Here is an 11000-nt window from a genome sequence, read left to right as displayed (position 1 = left end):
GCAAAAAGCAGCTGAAGGAGGATGTTATTCGTCAAGGACCAGACCAGCTGATACAAAGGAGAACTCCTTGGGCTGAATCCTCAGTTGGTATAAATCATGCTGGTGAATTGAAATGGAACTGCTCACTCTAAAAGCAAACATGGTCAGAGACACTGAATCAAGCACAGATTTCTTTGTTCTCAGTTCCTTATCCATAAAATGGGGCTATCCCATTTTCTCACCCATTCTTTTTTTTCAAGTAGAGCAAAAGCTCTTTAGGAATAGCATTGTATACTTGTGTTTAAAAAAATAAAAACAAAAATTGCAAGAGGGACACCATCATGTTTGAGCTGCTGCCCTAACATGAATAATGACAATGGTACCTCAACCCTTTTATCTCTAAGTTTACCCTTTCATGAGAACCTAAAAGCTTTTCTTAGCTCACGTTTATCTTCAGCGATAAATCATGTTTTCATTGCATCCCTGCCTCATTGGGGTGAAATAACAAAACAAGACAAATTAAACTGTAAAGCAGTTGCTGAGGAAAGAAAGAAAGGACAGACAAATGAATTTCAATGGGAAAGACAACACTGGTTCTAAACATCATCTTTTACTGTTGCTGCTTCCCATATTAAAATGAAAAAAAAATCAACCCCTTTGAGCAGTCAGTAATTTAGTTATACAAATATCCGGTCTGCACAACATGCCCAATCATCTCATCAGTGCCATGTTCAGATGACCAGAGCAGTATGTTGCTCTGGCATTAACTGTATGCTAAGCATTTAAACCCTTCTTAATTATACATTCATGGCTCCTAGACTGCTCTTTTCCTGAATGAAGCACACTCATGATTTGTTGGGTGACATCATTTACAAACAATGACATTGCTGTCTGGAATGAATACCAATTCAGAAATTTCAAAGGAAGAATGAATCCACTATCATCTATTTGAAATTCAGGCTTAGCACTATATAAAATGACAATATATGCTAATCTTTCCCCTCTCCTACACATTCTTCAGCAAATAAGTCACATTCTTCAGCAAGTAAGTCAGTTCATTGCAGATAAATTATTCCATAACCCCTGAATCTTGAAACATGGTGGGATATAACCATGGTTCAGGACTACTCAGCAATTTTTTTTTGTTTGTTTCATACCTACCTTCCTCCTCCCTACCCCTACATTAAAAAGATTAAGATCCTGCTGTCAAAAGCATCCATATTTAGACAACAATTAAAGTTCAAGGAGGAAACAAAATGTTGTCTTTTTCTCATTGTTATTCAGATAGCAAATGCTGCAGCAAGGAACTGCATGTCCAAATCAAATACTTCCCCAGACCAGGTGGTTTCTTTTATCATAGAATCTTTATCCTGGGAAAGACCCAACTATAAATCCATCACTGCCATGTCTACCACTAAACCATGTCCCTAAGCACATCTACACATCTTTTAAATACATCCAGGGATGGTGACTGAACCACTTCCCTGGGCAGCCTGTTCAAATGATTGACAACTCTTGGGGGAAGAATTTTCTTTGTAATATCAACTCTAAACCTTCCCTGGTACAACTTTATGTTGTTTCCTGTCTGTGACAGATGAACTCAACCCAGTAGTTTAGTTTGGTACAGAGTCCAGGAGATAAAGGTCTAAGCCATAGCCAGCTCAATAACTCCTCTAGTTACTAACTCTCTTCTGAAAACCCACCAAGAAGCATCAGTGACAGAGTGGGCATCAGTGTATATGAGCTTGGAACACCAATCATACATTTAACACATGTATAGTGGGTAGTTTTTCCAAAACTCAAATATCAAAGATCAGAGAGAGTTGTGAGTACAAGGACTCATGATGCACACCTTTCCCATTGCCTGGAATTTGACTACAAACCAGCCACTTTACTATATAAGTGTGACAGCCTTCTTAAGGCTTACTTAAGCCTTCTTTGACTCTCCCTGCCAAGCAGTGTGTCTGTGTGATGGTGATCTCTGAGTATGCTATCACTCTGTATCTTCAGAAATACATGGCTTAAGGACTTCAAGAGTCATATCTTCAATGCTTAGAGTTATCCCATCCTGTGCTCAAGAACAACACATCTTTCCACCTCGAAAACTCTGCAGTATCTAATGACAAAAGCTTTATATTCTTCCATTAAAAAAAAATGAAGTGAGACTTTCATTAGTTCAGCTGATGAATCAAAGAGAAAACATAATTATATCAATAACTCACATGGAACTATTTTAAATGCATACATAACACAATGAAAGGCACCAGTTTAGTAAATTGTCTGGAATATATACTAAGAAAAAATACGGTTATTGAACTGAAATCTTTCTTTCATAATTTCTCACCATGAAAACAACAGAGAAAGCAAAAGGGAAAGAGAAATCAAAGAAGATTATAATTTCTTCATTGCACACTTTGTCAAATATACTTTCTAAAAATCTTAAAATCTTCAAAGCAATAATGCTTGCTTACTCTCTATGCTACCTGCAGCGTAGGTGAATTTATTTGTGGCTAGTGTTTACAAGGGAATGACTGCCCTTGCTCCCTGGAAGAATTCTCTTATGTCAACAGAAGTTAGATTGAAGGTCATTTATGGCTCAAATTGCTGCTGATGCTACATTGAAAGGATTTACTCCTACTTTGTTAAGCTTCGTTTTCAAAGTTTTATTTCTTGACCATTAAAAAAAATCAATTCTGTTACTTTGATGTATAATGTACAAGATGTTAGGCTAGAAAAATTATTCTTTAAAACATTACATTAATGTGAGGAACAAAAAAAACCCCACAGATCATTGAAGCAAGTCTCAAAAGTGATTGACTTGTATAAAAAAAGGCAATGGCTTTAATTTTCTCTTCAGACAAAGATAATAGGTAACAACATTCTGCAAATTTCCACAATTGGCCATAATTTGTCTCAATTAAGGCAAAGTGTATCATATTAAAGCACTTCTTTACCTTTCATTTTATGGATTCTTGGACACAGTGTATTCTGACACAGAGGTGTTGTCAAGCAACATGTTTTCAGAGAAACTAGAGGAAGCAGTAGTTGACACAGGTCAGAAAGAGCAGTCTGCCAGGATAATGGAGGAAATTGGGAGGGCAAGATTCCTAGTGATGTTGAATGCACAGTTTGAGCACTGCTGTCATAACGGCTCTGTTTCGTGGAAATACCTTTAGATATCTGTGGTAGCTGCTACCTTGGAGTGCTTCTCACACTCTGTTTCTTGGAAATTACCTTCCTATTCTCTCTGCTGGAGCTCAGCTCTCTGTAGAGCAGCTGCTGAACTGCAGAACTGATAACTAAGGATATTCTTAAGTCATAACTTATTTCAGATACCCTCCTGTTCCATGCTGCAAGTTGTGGCACCTCAAACGTATTTGGAAAGGAATATAAACAAATTCAGAGGGCTTCCCTCAGGCACATCAGAGGATTAGCTAAGTCACCAGCTCCCACAGCTGGTTTCAGATCCACATATAAGGGTAATACTGGTAAGATGGGTACACCCCACCTTCAGGTGTGTCAGTAACATCTCAGTCTTGGTTGTGGCAGGTTGAACTCATTGATATTCTTCATTAGAATATCTAGCAATCATTAAGCAAAGTTTATAATTGCTTTTTTGTGGTTTTGTAGTCCTTTTATTCCTGTTTTTTACACAAAAGCCTTGAGTCCTACATATTTGATTAGCCCATTAATCATCTTTTGTTTTGTTTTGAAAGGCAAGCATATCTGAAAAAAATGCCAAAGTTAGTCTCTCTTCATGGAGTCAATTGATCAATATAAATGGAAGAGTAAGCTGTCTCAGGGGAAATGATCTCTAATAGGTATACCTTGAGATAAGCTATGGAAGCTGAATCAGCAAGCTCTAGTGCTGCTGTCCTACTCATATGTAAGGTGCACCAACAGAGAACATTGGCATCTGCTGCTTTTGGAGATAGTTCTCCCAGAAGGGAGCCAGCAGTAAATATAGCCTGCATTCTATAAAAGATCATCATGAGAAATCACAAGATGCCCTATGCATGGATATTATGGATACAAGAAAGAACACTTCTAGAAAATCATAGGTAAAAAAAATTACATGAGCAATCTTTAATTCTAACCAAACACTTAAGAGTCATGCTCTACTTCAAGTCTTCCTGTTTTTCCAGCCTTAGCTCCAGTGTCCCAGGCTCAATCCTCTTTTAAAGAGACTCACTCATGCAAAGGTGTCAAATCTGATGTTCAACAAATATAAAGACATGAATTCCATTCTCATTTTCATTGCCAGCTCCCAAGCTTGTACCAACAGAAGTGCATCCGCAATTTTTACCAGTTCAATTAATTTGGATTCCTATAACAAGCAGAAGATACAGCACATAAATGAAGTATTTGAAACTAAGTGTTCTAAAGTTTGATTTTTCAGCTGAACTAATCATTTTCATGCACAGCTCTTTGGCCTCCGAACAACTTAATGAAAACTTTTCAGGAGGATAATAAAATTTGTTATTCAATTGAACATTGGACAATTTTACAGCTGATACCAAATGTTATATGATAAAATTAGAGCTGAGTTTCAAAGCATCATTGGCAGTAATGACAATTAAAGACAGAGTTGATTTAAAAATCTCAGGTAATAGGCTTCTTCTGCACTCATTACTGAAGTGGAAATATTACTATAAAGTACTGTGGGACTTCTTTCTAATGTCAGTATAAAAGCAAGCTCAAGTGCAGTCTGCCTGAAATTTAGTGAGGCCTGGGCATTAAACTCTGCATGAACAATTCTACATACCTGCTATGGAAACACTATGGAAAACAATTTTTGGGTTTTCTTTAGATGGCAATCAGAAATTTACTAAGCCCCATTACCTTCAGCACAAACCATCAACATGAGGGTAGCTTAACATAGAAAACAGAAGCTGTTAGCAATACCCAGACTTGTTACATGATGTAAGGATGATATTCTCCATTAATGTGCCTACCTTTCAATACACCTTCAAAAAATTAAAGAAAGCCCCTAGTTTTTATACCATTTGGATAACACCTATACCAAAACATTTTAAAAATGGAGCATCATATAGCATAAGAAATGAACTGATGAAATTAAGATTTTGCTTTAACAATTTTCTTGGAGAACCTCCTTACTCCAGGCTATGGAGGTTTTGTTGTTAAGTGCCGCACCATGCTGCTGCTGGGGAGTGAGGACAGCCCTTCCCAGGGCAGCTCTCATGACCTTCATCCAGCCCATCTTAGAGAAGGAGGTCAAGGACCCACTGTAAGGCAAACCTTGGGAGGAAAATATCTTGCTGGCCTTAGCAGAAGTCTAATTTTGTTTCCCATAGGTATCCTTTCCCTATCAAGCAAAGCTAAAGGAACATTACAGAGGTTTATAGATTCTTTCAAGTACCTCTCCATCAAGCCCATGCTGCAGAAGTCTCCTAACAACTGGGCTAGTGTCCCAGTTGCAATTCCAACACTGTGGAGTTCTTTTTGTTTGGGTTCTTTTCTTTGTTTGTGGAGTTTCTGTTTGCTGATAACAACAACAACATTTTACGTACTTAACAGACGGTATGTTTAGCGGTTTCATAATCAAAGATTTTATTTCCAGTGGTGGGTATTTAGTCATCTAACACAAAAGAGAAATTATGTTAAGACGAAAGCCTACTTCATTTTTGGTTGTTTGCTTTTTCTGTTAAAGTTTGCAGATGATTTAAAATCTAGATAAAATTGTTATTTAGTGCCAGAGCAAATCAGTTCATGTAAAACCATGAGTTAATTATTTCTGTGAATAAATTAACAACCCAGTGCTTCAAAGTCATACAATTGTCTGTCCTTCAGTCTAGCAAGAAGTAAGGAGAAACAAACTGTTGCTGCTTTAGAGAACAAGGTCACAAGGAAATTCATTAGATGGACAGAAATCCTCAGGGACTCAATTCTGCAATTAGATACATGATATCAGAGTTAATATAAAAAACCCACTCTAAAAACCAAGTAGCCCACAACAACACTTAAACTGAGAGAGAAAAGAACTTGCTGAAGAACTTGCTGCATGTTTTTTAAATAAATATTAACTACCTGAAAAATACAATTCAGCTTTCCCTAATTGTTTTCTTTAGACATTTGTTGCAACCCTTTTTTAACTGAAGCCCAGCATGTATATGCCCTCTATAGAACAATGGGTTGTTTGCAGGTATTTTCTTCTTAGAAAAAAATATCATCTGGGAAGCTAACATAAAAAGGCAAGAACTTTGTACTCCATTTCTTGGAGAACTGGAAGATCAGAAACCTATCAGTTTCTGGCTAAGAGAATAAAGTATTATTTTTCATTTAAAAGGGATTTATTCTGGACTTTGATAAATCAACTTCATAAAGAGGTTTAATTTAAAATGAAGTAAAAAGAAGCCTTCAAATGGCATTTTGTTGAGAGATTGACACTGAATCTGAAAAGATTAAATTCAGATTACTATAGGTCCATATGCTAATTATGAAATTCAGATTAACTATAAAATCCTAAAGCATAATTAGGCTTCTCTATTTCATAGTCATTTCCTCTAAGTTGCCTGATTCCAGTCAGTTTTTATAAATTGGCTCACGTTGATAATTCTAGTAAATGAAAAGAGCTTTGCCTACTGCACTAGGAGGAACTAAGGGATAAGTCAATACTTGTGTGTGGGAATATTAATTAGCCTTGAGGGGAGCAATGAAAAAAGGCTGTAATATGTTAAAGGAGATTTTGATCCTTTAGTTTTTCATGCATCAAGCAAGAAAGATACCCTACTGAAAGGACCCTAACAGACAAAACAAAACTACATAAGCAGGGCTCTATTTGAGATTTGGGAACCTGAGTACTATTTAAGGACTAAATGATACAGGTGACTAAAAGTTAATTTCTTCAGAGAACCCAATTTTCATACTAAAATAATGTTGTAGAGGTATTAAATATAAAACAAATTCAATTAAATACATACATAAAATTACAACATGCTGAATTGAAGTAAAACAAATTTCTGTACTAGAACTCTGACAAATCTTAAATGACTGCTCACAGACTTTGAATAGTTACTTTATGTGAGTTAATACAAAGACTTTCTGGGAGTCCTATTAATTTAAGGCAAAAAAAATAAAAACAAAACAAAAAAAAACTTCCTAAACAGGTAAAAAGATTTTGTCCTTCAGAAGATAAGTAGGAGAAGGTGGGCAACATATTGGGTCACTACAGTACAGTAGATGAATATATAGTACTTTCAACACTCAAGGGAATAACCAAGGCAGAAGACCTTGAACACAGAATATTTCTAACACAGCAGAGAGTTTAAACTGCTTATCAACCAACAGGTAAGCTTCTATCTCTTAAGAGTATGACCCTCTCCCCAAATATGCTCTAAACATTTGCAGATCATACACAATCTCAGTTTCTTCCCAAGATAAGTATTTACTTAACCACAAGATGTTAAACTTCCCCACTTTCTTCCATCCATCATAGACATTACAGATTTTAATTACCTCTCTCAAAATTATCTTCCGAGTCTCAGCATAGTTATGTTCAACAACAAAAGAATATAATCTACAGCAATTTTCCTCTAAAACAGTACATTACAGAAGCTGTTACTGAAAGCAATCAGGTAGACCTTATGTAGCTCTGCCACTTCTTGAACTAGAAAAAGTTTGGAGTTTTCTTTGTTTTTTCTTGATCTTTGTCACTGGACATGTTTACAAAGTTGCAAAATTCTTTTTATCAAAGTTGTTGCTAAAATATTGGGTTTTCAAACACTTTTTTTTCATAAAAGATTTTACAGAAAGCTGGGTGTGCTTTGGAACTTCTGACACTGGGTATTATTGCAGTTCTAGTTTTCTTGTATCTTCCATGTTAGTTCGTTCATCTTTTCAGTCACGGATACCCATTTGTCGTGGTGTAAGGCCAGCCAGAAACCCAGAACCATGCAGCTGTTCGCTCACTCTCCTCTTTCCTCCCCTTGCTCCCAGAGGGATGGGGAGGAAAATCAGAAGAATGTAACTCCCACCAGTTGAGATAAGAGCAGTCCAGTAACTAAGGTATAGCACAAACCACTGCTGCTGCCACCAATAGTAATAACGATAAGGGAAATAACAAGGGAAGAGAATACAACTGCTCACCACCCGCTGACCAGTACCCAGCCCAACCTGAGCAGTGACCTAGCCCTTCTGGGTAACTGCCCCCAGTTAATGTACTGGGCATGACGTGCTGTGGTACAGAATGTCTCTTTGGCTAGTTTGGGTCAGGTGTCCTGTCTCTGCTTCCTCCCGGCTTCCCCTCCTCCCTGGCAGAGCATGAGACACAGAAAGTCCTTGGTCAGAGTAAACACTACTGAGCAGCAACTAAAAACACCAGTGTTATCAGCGCTGTTCCCAGGCTGAAAGTCAAAAACACAACACTAAAAAGGAGAAAAATGACTGCTAGTGTTTAACCCAGGACCCCATTGCATGTTGGCTTTGCCCTTCAGGTCCAAATGGTTAACGGAAGAGTCAGTCTAACTGGGCAAGCCAACTTGCAAAAGAGGAAAGAATTATTATTTTACAACTTATTTGCACAATTCATATACTAGGATAGGAAATTTCACAAATGAGATTTGGAGCATCAAAGAGTCTATTTTTAGTTTTATAAGGAAACAAGATTACTAGGAAAACCTCAACTTATTTTTTTTACCAAAAACCTCAATATTAAGGTACTCTTAGTGTCATTAAAAAATTCCTCCTTAAAGTATCACCACAACTTGGAGCCCCCATGGGGACCACAATCCACTGAAACTACTGGCCTTATTTCCAAACTCCCCACAGTAACACAAAGATCTGAGCACAGTGATTTGGACTCTGTACAAGCACAGAAAGAACCAAAACAAACATTCATATGGTATTTTAAAGAGGAACTGCCTAAAACACAAAAAATATTTAAACAAGAAACAAATTAGAAGTATTGAATATACATAATATTCCACTATACTGTATAAGTGAGCATATTAAAGACTGTATCTTTTCTGTTTCTAACAGAATGGCATTGAAGCAGGTCACCATACCTAACAGTGAATACTTTGTACTATCTTGGTCATTGTATGATCAGAATTGTCCTTCTAATTGAATTTAGTAACTGGAATACTGTGGTGCTTTCAGTTTATAAATATTTTTAAAATAAAATACCACAGGAGGAAGATGAAGATAAGTAGCAGAACTTAACTGCAAAATGCACCATTACATTTGATATTTAGAGTATCTTTTGACCTCCAGTTATGAAACATGTATAAAATCCTTTGCCTCTAATCACATGCCAGAGTGGGGAAAAAACCAAATCATCAGGGATGTGCTATAAGCTCATTATTTTTCCAAATAAAAATAGTGTAAAAATATATAGTTATCTTCAGTCTACACTTAAGTCCTTTTATGGACTGCAAACTTGACTTGAACTGAGACAGTTTGTGCTGTTAAGAATAAATAACAAGAATAAATAACAGATTCCTGTATGTTCACTACTAGTCATGGAAATGCTGATTAAATTCGGCTTAGCATCCCTTAACCTGGCATAATGAATACTGTCATATGCAGAGAGATCATTTCATTAGCTGCAGTTCAACTTCATATAGTGTCATGCCCAGTCAAGCAGCTTGCCCACTTCCTCCAAGGCCACAGCTTTCTTTTGGAGCACTTGTGAGGGGAAACAGTTTCCCAGACTAAGCCTACAAATTGTGTTCAAGCTGTCTGTTCTCCCTCAGGAGTCACTCATGGCTAATTTGTCATCTTGTCTGCTCTTCCCTGAAATAATTGATTTCCTTAAAAAGCCTATGTTGTAGCACAGGGTGACAAATCCTGCCCTTCACCAATATTCTTCAGTACATGCAGCCCACCCAGACTTGGTCTTAATATCAGTATTTATTGTTCTTTAAGAATAAATATTGCAGAAATTGCAGGAATTTGGGATCTGCACACTGAAAACATGCAGCTTAGTGTGCTGAAACAGCCACCCTCTTTCTGGCAATGCTGCTATAAATTCCAGATTCATCGGTTAACAGACAACAGCATAAAGTCCACAGAGACATCTTTTAAATAATTCAATATAGAAGAGAGGTGAATTATTGTCAGTATTCCTTTACAAGTGTAAAAATGTACAATTTTAAATTGAACTGCTGACAGGATCCTTTTCTCTAATGTCATGGCAGGATTACCAAGGGCTACTTTAAATGCTTGTACTGAAAAAAAAGCCTCTGAAAGATATATAGGGGAAACCCTTTCTGCCTCAGGTAATGTCATGTTAATCCCAGTAGGTAATTAAGCCCCACGTAGCCATTTGCTCATTCCCCACAGCAGGATGAGGGAGAGAATCAAAAGGGTATCTCAACCCATGAGTTTTCTGACTTTTAGACAGTTTAATAGGTAAAGAAAAAGCTATGCACAGAAGGAAAGCAAAAGCAAGGAATTCATTCACTACTTCCCATCAGCCATCTCCAGGAAAGCAGGGCTTCATCATGCATAACAGTGACTTGGAAAAACAAATGCTATCCATTCTGAACATCCCCCTGTTCCTTCTTCTCCCTCCAGCTTTTTTTTTTGTTGCTTGGCATGGTGTCGTATAGTCTGGAATATCCCTTGGTTCAGTTGTTATCAAGTTGTTTGGAGTTGTTATCCTCCAAAATCACTGTGCACCCCAGCCTCCTCATGGGTGGGTAGGCAAGGAGCAGAAAAGGCCTTGACACTATTCTGCTCAGCAGTAACAGAACACCCCTGTGTTAATATCACTGTTTCAACACAAATTCAAAACATATCCCTGTACAAGCTACTATGAAGAAAATTAACTGTATCCCAGCCAAAACCAGCAATATTACAATGACATCTACTATTAAAAAATGAGTGTAAATTGAGTGACTAGGGGATTATACATTACTTAAGAAGGGCTGAGACAGGATTCATCCAGGCTAGCAATACACAAAATTCATGCAGGCTTTGTGAAACACAATTAATTCCAGTGCAAGATAAAAATGAACTGAAGTTCTCATGATAATAGTCTAAAGAGTGCCATACCTGCA

The sequence above is a fragment of the Melopsittacus undulatus genome, chromosome 6 (assembly GCF_012275295.1).
Source record: "Melopsittacus undulatus isolate bMelUnd1 chromosome 6, bMelUnd1.mat.Z, whole genome shotgun sequence".
Lineage (NCBI taxonomy): Eukaryota > Metazoa > Chordata > Aves > Psittaciformes > Psittaculidae > Melopsittacus > Melopsittacus undulatus.
Note: the sequence above shows the minus strand (reverse complement) of the source record.